The sequence below is a fragment of the Sceloporus occidentalis genome, unplaced genomic scaffold, assembly GCF_023333645.1.
Source record: "Sceloporus occidentalis isolate IW3139 unplaced genomic scaffold, rSceOcc1.0.p SCAF_279, whole genome shotgun sequence".
Lineage (NCBI taxonomy): Eukaryota > Metazoa > Chordata > Lepidosauria > Squamata > Phrynosomatidae > Sceloporus > Sceloporus occidentalis.
In genome coordinates, this window is record NW_028317259.1 from 553,533 (window position 1) to 565,675 (window position 12,143).

Consider the following 12,143-nt stretch of genomic DNA (forward strand, 5'->3'; position numbering starts at 1 on the left):
TTAATGCCGCAACTCTCTAAATTAGACACAGAACTTTCTACAACGCAGGCAGCACAGTACAGTTCTGAGACTCTTATGGGCTCTCGCTACGGCTGAAAAGGTAGTGCAGACGTGGCGCCTAGAGAGAGGTACCAGCCTCCACCACCCGTGAGACCCACAAAAGGACAATTATAGACGGGGGGGGGGTGGGTTGTTGGTTCTCTGCGTCAGAGAAAACGTTCCTCACCCTATGCTTAGGCTTACACCGCGTAATGGAAACCTTGCGGGATACGGGTAGATGTAAATCCCAAATTGCTGTGTTGTTTATCAGCCACCGGTCGACCCCCCCCGGCTAACTACGATTCCCAAGATCCCTGCCATGATAGGAATAGTTCAGGAAAGACCAAGGGATCTCGGCATGTCCGGCTTGGAGGAAAAAAGAGGGCAGATGTGCTAGAAACATTTAAATACACAAAGTACGGGAGGGGAGATTAGTTTTAAGGAGAAGGCTAAGATGTAATGTAAGGTATGGTACATAGAGTGGTACATAAGTGGAACAGCCTCCCAGCAGAAGTGGTAGAGGGTAATACAGTGAGGGGATTTAAACACGCGTGGGATAGACATACGGCTCCTGAATCTAAGACGAGACCAACGACTGATGAAGGCTTGAGTCTTTACAGCAGGAGAAACGGGTGACTAGATGGGGGACCGGATGGGGGCCGATCTGCCAGCTGGTTCCATGATTCTATGTTTTCTATAGATCTGGAATTGATGGATGTGAAGCACAGTGATGTTTATGATGTTTGTTCCATTATTCATGGCTGGCACGGTTTAGGAGGGGGGGTGATGGTGACACATTTAATAGGGTGCATGTGAGGAATAAAATGGCGGCCAGCGACCAAATAAAAGGTTTCTCAGAAGGTCTGATAGCAGCGCTCGTCGTAATGTCTATACACCCTGTTTAGGGGGATTCTCCCGCGTTGGATGATCATGCGCCGGATAGCAGGTTGGATCCAGAAGAAGCAATTAACCGAGATGACTAAGTCTTCACGTCTCCATCGCTTCTGCCCCTGTTTTCTTTGCTCTTACATGCTATGTGCAAACACGTAAGAACGGTTCTCCTCCTACACATGGGAGATAGACGTGACAGGCTGACAGACCTTGAGAGCGTGTCACAAAGCGGAGGAAAGCTGGTGATTTACAGATGGGGCGGAAAAGCAGTTGGCTATTGGGAGGGGGGGTAGGGATTCCCTCTTATGTGAGAGCTTTAAGCTGATTAAATGCAACCACCGTCAAACGAAACGGACACTGAAATTTAGCCTCTTGTGTGTTCTATATGAGCCTCGAACGGACAGCTCCATCCCTTCCGTCTATAAATGTCTCTCTATATCTACAGAACCACAATAACCCATTAGACTCCGCGAGGGCCGAGCACAATAATAAAAAATGCCCCGTTATTAATCTGTTGCGATAACGTTCTAAAAGACTCTCTGGTTTTGACCTTCAAACGTTCTAAAAGATCCGTGTAGCGGGAGGAGGTTAAAGAGACCGGAACAGAGAAAGGATAGGAAAGAGTTAAAATGGCAAAGAGCTGAGAAAAGTGGAGTTCATAACCACGGGTGGTCGGAGCTGTATGGAGGCAAATACCAGAACCACGAACAAAAGAGGGAAGAAAGGTTCCCCGTTGCGTTTAATGGATTGGCCGGAGATTATTGGGATTAGGACTCATTAGAGATTACCCTGTGACTGGATGTCTTCTCGCAGGGTGGCCTTAAATATAAAGCCCCCTGGTCTTGGAAGGAACGCGCTTCCACCTATTTGGAGACAGGACCAGGTGGATAGTCCAGATGTCCTAAATTCCCACCGAGGCTTCGTCTGCAGGTCACAGAGCGGTGGGAGATGACCACTGTCAGTTGAAACATATTGGGAAATGGTGGGGTGCAGCTGGAAGTGGGGCGGTTCATCCAGCTCTATAAATTTACACCACCCTTCAAAGGTTTGGGGGAACAACAAGAAAATTTCTGGTTGTAACAATCGCAAAAAGGGTTTTCTATCCATCAATTATCCTTATAAACTTAAATTTGGATCAGGGAACGCAATGTGCCATTGGAACACAGGAGTGATGGGAGTGAGAAAGGGCCATTGGTACACAGGAGTGATGGGAGTGATAAAGGGCCCTTGGAACACAGGAGTGATGGGAGTGATAAAGGGCCATTGGAACACAGGAGTGATGGGAGTGATAAATGACCTCTGTATGCCTATGAGGATATATTAAAAATATGCTTTTCTTTCTAAGTGACCCCAAACCTTTGAAAGGTGTTGCCTCTTTCTTTTTAAGATGTTACTCCCTTTGTCTGAAACATGTTTGAAGGATTGTGGAGGAGCCCGGCATCCGCATATTAAGATAAACGTTCAAATATGCGAATCAACATTATATTTAATAATTTATGGGACAAATCTTTGTTTTAACCATTCTCGAAATCACTTTGTATACATGGAGTGCGGGAACTGAAGTTGGCCTAAAATGGCATTGGGAGCTCCAGTTGCATATAGGGTACAGCTTTTTTTCCGGCTAGCCCAGGCTCTCCATAAATTCTTTGTTTTTTTCATATTTTATGGGAGTTTGGGGATTAAGTTTGACAAGACGATGGAGAAGAGATCAGAAATAACAGACGGTCATTCAGTTTCCCACCACTCTCGTCCTCGTCAACCCTTCACCATGTCCCTCTGGCTTATTTTTCCTTACCATGTAATATCTTCTTCCTCACATTTTGCGCCCAGCCCCCCTTCCCTGCCATCTCTTCCTTTCCTCCGTTATTTTTCTTGCATATGTACATTACACCTTAATCCTGTGAAATTTCCTCTCTTCTGGATTAACTGTTTCTGTATCAATCCATTCAAAGCTTCTCCCAACACCACGTCCTTCTTCCTGTTTGTTTAAAACTTTGTTCATTATTTTTATTCTTTTATGACTTTTTATGACATTCTATGAAGCTTCCTCCCTATCACTTGAGTTATTATGAAGTTCCTTTTTCCTTTCTTCCTTTTTTCATTTTTCTTCTTTCCTTCCCATCTCATCTTTCCTCCTGAACCCAACTTATTCCTTTCCATTGTCCCTCCCAACCCCAACCGCTCCTTCTTCCTCCTTTCTTCTCTCCCGTTATTTTCCATCACTTTCCCGCTGTCTCTCTCTTTCTCCCTCTCGACCTTGCTCTTCGTGGTATTTCAGTAAGGTATTTAAAGTAATCCTGATTACAGACTTCCCCTCACCTGAGACACCTCTCACCTGAGATTAGAAACTCAATTGAGGTCACAGACTGAGTCACTTCAGCAGAGAGATGTCTAAGCCAGCAGACTCATTAAATGATGATGTTCTAAAGGCCCTCATATTCACATGGTGACGGGGGAAACGTAGCACCAGGTACCTCAACTTACATCCTACTTTATCCTACTGCACGCATAGAGGCATAGAGTTTGACGTCACATCAGGCCCACCTAGTCTGCTGGTGGTCCCGGGTTTCTTTATCGTCAAGTGAAGCCTATACTGTATTCGCTGTCAGACCAGTTTGATATTGTTGGACCCATTTGCAGATCCGCAATCTCTTTTCCAGCGAATATTCCTGGCATTGTATGTTTGTTCCTCTAAATTGCTTCTAGAAGAACAGTAGGTCAGTTGTGGTTTGGACATGGCCTGGTTACAAAGTATCTTCTTCCTCTTTAGAAGTTTCTCTTGGTCCCACCAAACACCTTGAGGTTTTTTTTCCACCATAAATACAGTGAAAATGTCTCAGCTTCAGATGGCTGTATAGATTATTCCCTTCTGATAATCAGCCCCTTCTTCTAAAGGCGTAAGAGCCATCTTGGCACGCTGCTAAATGTTGCGAGCCTCTTGAATCGTTTTTTTTTTCAGCCAGCTCTAAACTTCAAAATCTCACACAATGAAGACAAAGTATCTTTAATTACGGGGATGTGCTCCGGATATAGCAATTGTCGACGCGCGCGGTTTAATCCTAAAACAGACGCTGAGTCACCGCCAGCCGATTTTAATCTTTCACATTTTAGGAGGATTTGATTGTTTTTTTTAGGGGAAAAATGTTAATAGCAATTAATGTAAAACAGACTTTATACGGAAGGTGGTTTGGGGTCATGTACGATTATAATGGATTTATGTTTTAAAACTGACCGGCCAAGACAAGCATATCACGCTATTTAAAGGGACCATGGAGTCTCATCCCATTGGTCTACAGCCAACAGTCTCAGTCGAGCTAGAAAGGACAATTTTACTAAATCGTGTATTTTATATTGTATAGTGAAACAAAAAACCTTCACAGGGGTATTTGCAGATTAAAATAGCCAACGTTTATGTATTAGGACCTTCGTGGACCATTGGATCAGCAGTGATCATGCTGGATGATGCAACGTTAACGGAAAGTATGGTCCTTCCTCAAGTTTACGGTGTCTTTCCATGAGGAACACTCACCAAAGGCTGTGACAGTCATTTTTAGGATGTTGAGCACCCTTAAAGTATTCTGGCTTAGGTGATCCCCCTGCCCCCCCCAATCTACCCACTTCTGTGTGGACAAAGGCCATAGAGGGGCAGCCAGGCATTGGCAAAGTGCCCGTTGGCAAGGTTTGTGAAGGTCCATAGAACACCATTAACTTGTCCACCACAGACCCCAATACATGTCCACCATGAGTAATGTTGGTGCCAGCCCCTGGGGGCAGCTGGGGACACTGCACTGGGTCAAGCCTAGGACAGCACCCAAAGTAAATGTGTCCCTGATCCTAGGAGATGTAGTGGTGGTGCCTTTGGGCCCAGACTGGCCATCTGGCACAAAGTGAAAATGCCTGTTATGTCATGGGTGACGGCACCACACGCTCTAACCCAACCTGCCGCTCTGCCTATGTCATCAGGTGACTTCTGGTCTTAAAGTTCCAGGGCCACCTTGTCGTTGCCCGGTCTGGCACTGGTGGCTATATTTCCCTTCCATACAAAAGTGCCTCCATCTATGTTATAAGATGCAAGAACATGCAGTCCAGGGAACATGCATTAGCACGATATCTCTGCAAGCAGAGCTTAGTAGAACTGGTTATGGTTACATCTTTTCAGAGAGAGATTTAAAAAGGAGATTAATGACATTCTCTCTAGTTAAATAAATCTATATTTTTATCGTAAATATCACGCTAATCCATCAAAGTCCTCCCTAGGATTTCCCTGAACCCTCTTAACCTTCACGGCATTGATCCACCACTCAGAGCTTGATATTTATAGAATCTTCTGCGATTATAAAAGAGGAGAAGCAAAAAAGATAATAACAAAATGTTCCGAACATATTGAACAACTTAAATCTTTATGGATACTTATTTAACTGGCACGGGGAATCTACTTCAAACGGCATCCGAAAGAGTATTATGAATGCTCTTGATCCCTGGATGGTCGGCGACCAATTAAACCGGCACTTAAAGAGACTTGACCATATAAATGTTCATTATAAAATATTTTTAACCTGCAATCTCTTGAAAATCAAAAATCAGCTAGAATTCCTAATTTAACAAATTCTGATCCTATTTACCAGACAAAAAAAAAAATCAAAAGAAAAATCATGTTTTAGGAAATAAATGTTTCTGGGAATAAGACAATTTTATACGTTTATAAAACAAAGTTGGGGGTAAATTACAAAGGGTCTTATAAAAAAGGTTATATAGTTAATATATTATATTTTTAGTATAATGCCAATGGAATCACTGCTTTTTCCATCTGTGAAGAGAAGCCATAGAGGATGTTGAGAAACTGATAGAGTTTCTTCTCTTAGGGGGGGAAACAAACTCTATTTTGACAACTTTTAGAAAGTTCTATTATTTTTAGTTTAATTTGTACCACCATTTAAAAACTGTTATTGTGATTTCAAGCTGATCTTCGCAAGGTCTCGTCCAAATCTCCTGCGGTAACTCGATTTTCCATCTGAGAGCCGGGGGATACGGCTACTGTGAACGATGATGTCTGCGTTCTGACAGCTGCTTTATGATATCTCCAAAGTCAATCAAACGGAAAATCCCTAATGACAGTACGTGGAGGGATTGCTACAAAACCGCTGACTTTAAATGCTGTGCCCTTAATTTCGCCAGAACCATCTGTGGCTCTCCAGACGTGACAAGCCCATTTCAAGGTTATTTAAAGTAGACTGCGATACCCCCACTCCGCTACCCACCGGGGTGATTTTCCTGACCCAGAATGGCCATTGAAACTGATTACGCTGCAAATTTCCAATTTGCATGTAGGTTAAAAATTTCACGTGTGTAGGAATGTGATCATCACACCGAATTAAATCACTCTACAGCCATAATGGTGTTTTTTTATATAAAGAAAAACAATATAATTGCCTATTTTATTCCAAATCCATCTAGGCATGAATCCTAACTGTACTAAATTAATGGTAAGCCATGGTATTAAGAAGCAAATGTCTACTGATGAGCATTTCCAGTAGTGTGCATGGTGGAGAGATAGACTCACCGGCGTGTAATCACAAGACACGGATACAGACAGACCCAATGTTCTACACCTGGCTTACATTATACACACACTAGTAGTTTCTTTAGAACATCACCAATATTGATCTCTGGCCAAATCAATAGCTTAGCCAATGCCTGTGGTTATTGCATGATTAGTGGGGTGTGGCTAAATCAATGCACCAATGAGGATGCATAGGAGTTAAACTCGATACCGTATTAGCATAGACATCTGTGTTTATGCAGTACTGGCATTTAATAGAATTACAGTGTCTTAAAACTATCCGATTAATTACCCAAGAATTAGCACCAGGAGTACATGAGAGGAATGCCAGGATCTGTCTGGAGAGAGATATAGAGAAGAAACCCATGGAAGCAGATGGCGGCTGGTTTTTGTTGAGGACCTCATAGTTGAGCCAAATAATAGGTCGAAGTATGATAAGAAAACCTTAAATGAACTCAATATGATCCCAAGAGTGCACCAACAGATGGGCAATAAAGCACCCTGTGCCTGGGTTTCACCCTTTCCCAATTGGTGGGTATTAAGGTCCTAGCATCTGGACCATGACCCAGGACATAGGTTGACTTCAAGTCTTACCTTGTATACCCAGCAACAGTAGCACCAATTCACGTTAATGCCTAAAGAAACGAGTGCAAAGGACGGCAACCGAGAATTGAAAGGAAAAGCAGAGGAAATAAACTTTAAGACCAAAAGCCAAACTGAGTTATGTCCCTCTGGAAAGAACAGGTGCCCAAGGGGGTGATCTGATTATCAGAGGGAAGGGATATGAATACCGAACACTCAAAGCTCACAAGCAATAGGATGTCCCTTTATATAACCGGGAACATTGTGTCACCTTCAGCATAACGAGGGCTGATACATTACTGAATACCTAACCACGTCGATAGCGGATAGTGTGGATACATTTAGAAAGTTGTGTACGGTACAAATTGGAGTATGTTTTAAATGAATGACCTAGAAGGCGTAACATTGTTTCTTTTTGGCGAGATGACCCCATGAAGGAGAAGAAGAATGGAAACCAAAAATCTGGCTTTTGGAATGATGTCATCTTTGTGACACAATAAAAGTTGGCATATAACGATCGTGCCTGGATTATGAAATAACCTGTTGGGTCAAAAACTAATTGACGCGGGCAACGTAGAAGTCGAACGTATAAAATTCCAAACAAATGTGTTCTAGATATCCAGATGTGATGTGAATTCATTTTATGCTACAGGAGATACTTTGCATTAGCGCCCGCCGCCACATCCTTGGGTTCTGTGCCCAAGATATTGGGATGAGACCCAGATGGATATCAGCGCCACGATGACAGATCAAAGCAACGTTGTAACTGCATTTGTCCCATATTCAGCTCTTTTAAAGCATTATAAATATAGGATTTTAGAGGAAAGTAAAATAAATGTATTTATCACAGATTAGTCGCCACGGGCGGTGCTGCTATGAAGGCAATTTGAGCAGAATTGATCAGATAATTGTGATTATGTGAATGCGCGCATGTGGATAGTTAGAGGGTTTATTCACAAACCACAAGTCTGCAAGCGATAAATGATTTCAGCTTTCTGGCTTTACTCTGCTTTACGAACGGCCAGCTCCAGAGAGCTTTACCAGCAAGAGGGGCTGAGCTGGCCACGTAGAAGGAATAGTTAAAGTTATTAGATAGTTATCAAGAGCTTACAGGAGACGTCCCATGGAAAAAACCCCAGCGCTGTATACAGTAATATACTCCCCCAGCGCTGTATTCAGTAATAACCCACCAGCGCTGTATACAGCAACAACCCCCGCGGCTGTCAGTCATGTGATATTTTGGGTGACTTTCGTGCTCAAACACCACACTGAGCTGACGCTTTATGGCGATGCTAATGAAGTCTGTTCCTCCATAGACTTATTAGCACGAGTGTCTTGTTGGATGAATAAGACTGAGCCATTCTATTGTTCCCCACAGGCAGTATGATAAGGAGTCGGGGTGTTTAGTAGATTGGGGATCAGATAACAGAGCGAGAATCATACAAATGGCTAATATGTAGCTGCCTGAAAACATTATATTACGGGGCAAAAACTACAACTGGGGTAAAAAAAAAGAAAACAGGGCGATAATTATAAAACCTTATTTTTAATCTGATACTATAAATAAATAAAAAGCAATCTTGATACCAGTCTCCAATTAGAGGGATAAACAGTTGAATGTTTAAGACCCACAAGTGTTGTCTCTTTTTAAAAAAAAAAAAAAAAAGACATTATATATATAATATTTTACACAAAATTTTCTATTTTGCAATGAAACCCTCTAGCCGGTGGGTACGATACTCGCCACGCGCCTCCAGACACACATGCTTGTGTCCAATTATCCCGCGTCTCCTCAGATAACCTCCGTAATTAGAGAGAACGTTTCCTCTCCCAGAACATTAATCTCTGGGTCACTGTGTCACCCTTCTGGGTCCCGGATTTCAGGAAATTACTTTTCATTTCCTACGTTTGTGGAAAATTCCAAAATCTACAGGTTCGTTTAATGAGACGTAATCATGGTTCACACGAGAAAGGCCGACCTATTCAGCGGCGCCATACAAATGTCCGAAAAATTATTCAGCGCAGTCCCTATAATGTCCCCCCCCCCGAGCTGAGCAGTAAAGTGTTAATTTTTTATTTATAACTACCCTACTTAGCACAAAGAATTACACGCTTGTGTTAAAAGGCAGCAACAATTCCTGGAATTAATAAGCACGTTGGGGGGTAGTAAAGCCCCGTACCCCTAGGACCAGAGGGCAATGTGTATAGACCAAATAGACAGTCAAGAGGTTAATCAAAGTGATTTGCACCTCTAAGACCGAACGCCGGGGGCCTGTCTCGCCCACGCTAACCTCTCATGTAACCTCCTTGGCTGTCACTCCGAGTTTCCATGACAATAAATGTCAGCCAATGGGCACCTGCCATTAGGGCAGAATATGTTGCCATGGTAACCTCTCCATCAGCAGTCCAGCAATCTCCATGGCAACAGGAGGCAGGATCGCCATGGTAACCTCAGGGCAGGTCTCCCGTTATCCACCCAGAACAGATGGAGGGGAAATTAGCGTAGGCGCGACCTTTAAGGGCGATAGAGGGTGACCTCTAGGACACTGCGCAGGGGCTAATATGCTGCATTGACACAGGAAGTGGGGTATTTATTGCATGCAATATCATGCATCGCATTCCATGCACACAACTTAATTGCCTCTGTGCAAATATACAGCCAGCAGATTAACCATTCGTCTCCCGCGCCACTGTGCTTTCCCCTCCATCTATACGTTATGCCTGAGGATTCCCTCTCTCACCACACGCTAGGCCTCCAGTAGCAGAGCCCACATTTACCGCCACGTTACACGTATAAAAATAGAAATTATGTCAGCAGTTACTATGGAAACATAAGGGATCTGACTTCCCTGTCACGACTGCCCCCCCAATGGTATTTCCCTTGATCTCCCCATTAAGCTTCAGTAAGGGGGTCTCCTGGAACCTCAAACGCAAACTACAGGATTCAGGGGGTAGATGGTTAACCCCGTGACTCCCAGAGCTTTTATGACTACTACTTCCCATGCAATGTTCGCCCCTCTAACACAAAGAGTTAATGTCCGAAGGCTGATACCCCTACAGATGCATTAATACTACTAGCATATCTGCTTTTTTTAGTTGTTTTTAGCATTTGAAGGGTTACAGAGCAACAAGAGCCGGAATTGGGATCAATAACATGGAAGCTAATAAAATTGATGCAGGAATGTAAGTCAGAGTATATTTACCCCCCTCGAGGGTGATTTAAAGAAGCACAATTATGGACAATTTTTTTCCAGAAACAGCTCTGCAGGACAGAAGGTCTTCAAATTACCCTCAAGAACCTACTTTTCAACCCTATTGAAAACCTGCACTTGTCCTCACCCACGCCGTATTAAATCAGGACGCCAGGACCCGCCGCCCGGCTGAGCCGGCTTCAAAGCACTTACCTCCAAACGCGGGGGCTTATAACGGAACCTATACAATTGAGGCGATAATGTTTAAACAAGTCGTAGGAGTCGCAGATGGCCATCGGTTTGTGCTTTGCTCACCTTTGCGGACTCTGAAACGGTTAAACGCAGGTTTCCAAAAGCCTGGTCTCTCTTGTTGCCCCAGTCAGTGTGTGTTCTTAGATCTCCTCAGCCTCACCTGTGATCAGGGTGATCAATCCACCTGTGTATTTAGAAAATACCCTTCCTAATACCCCCCCTGCTGGTGAGCTTTGCAGGTGCCCCTGGCTTTAATGTGCTTATTTCAGTGGGCTGCCAAACCCTGGGGTGGAAAAATCAGTATTAGCCTATTATCGGTTCCCTTTTGGTTCCATACTTTAAAGAAGCTCAGATGAGATTTAGGACCTTTCATCTAAACTAATAAACATGTAATAAGCACTTGAAAGGCTACTTACTATATCTAACCTATTCTCACATCAAAACGGGGAATATTTGCTCCACAAGCATCAATAAATGTGATTTACATTTCTTCTTTATAATTTCACGTTTGAAATGCTAACTACTTGGGAGAACCTGAATGGACGCCCTCAGATCTTTATAAAAACATGGAGGCGAAGCCAAAAACTCAACGACTTCAGTGGACTAGGGGTTTTATATCCCAGATGTAGAGACCACCGTCGCAGGGACGCGACATATCCAAAAACATCCCCAAAGAAAGTATCCAATCTTAGCCTTCATGATGGACATCCATGTCTGGTTTTTTCATAAAGCCTCATTCATGCCCTAATTGTACTTTGACTAGAAACCCAGTTTTTCAAACCACCAAGAGATCACAAAGACCAAGTAGAAGCTGTCCATGGATTTCTTGTGAAAACATCAGTAAAAACCTGTTCATCTTGGTGTCACGCACCATTAATTTAAGAGCAACCAGCAAGTGTGCCAATGTCTTTGAGTAATAGCCATTATTAAGAACTTTGGGACCATGTGGAAGGACTGGTCAAATTTGACCACGGTAGGTCTCCATAAATGCTCCACAGTGTATCTCAGACTGTTTGCTCAGGTGATACATCATATAACGTCATGACATGGATGGCTTTATGATGTAAACAAGGAATGGCATTCTAGTTTGGGGGGCTTAAGGTGTATTCGGCCATCAACATGGTTGACCCCTCCAAGATCTTCCATCTACAGGGAAAGGAGTCTAGAAGAGAAGACGTAATTATTTTTGTGTCTGCTGCCATTGAGAAAGAAACAGTGATGGGAAATCTGTGATCACCTCTGATGGATATTGCCACAGAATGGTATAGGGATTTCCATGTCTGGGACAGGGGGGGTCAATGCCACGTCAGGTCTTCTAGAACAGAAAATCCACTAATGTTCTAATTAAGTATTTATTAGCAAGGCTATAAAAAACAGTATAGCTATTAAATGGAGTGACAGCGCTAATAGATATAGAATTAGCAAACGGTGCACATGGGATATGATCCTGTAAAACAGAACCTGTTCTCATGTTTACTACCAATATTTAAGATAAACAATGATCGGTGTCTGCCTAAGAATATGTGTCTTCAATGTGTATGAAAGTGTATGATATCTACGCACCTTTTCTTCAGGTTTGGGCTGGAGAACAGATCCTGCTCAGCAACAAGGTATCAAGCTAATGATGC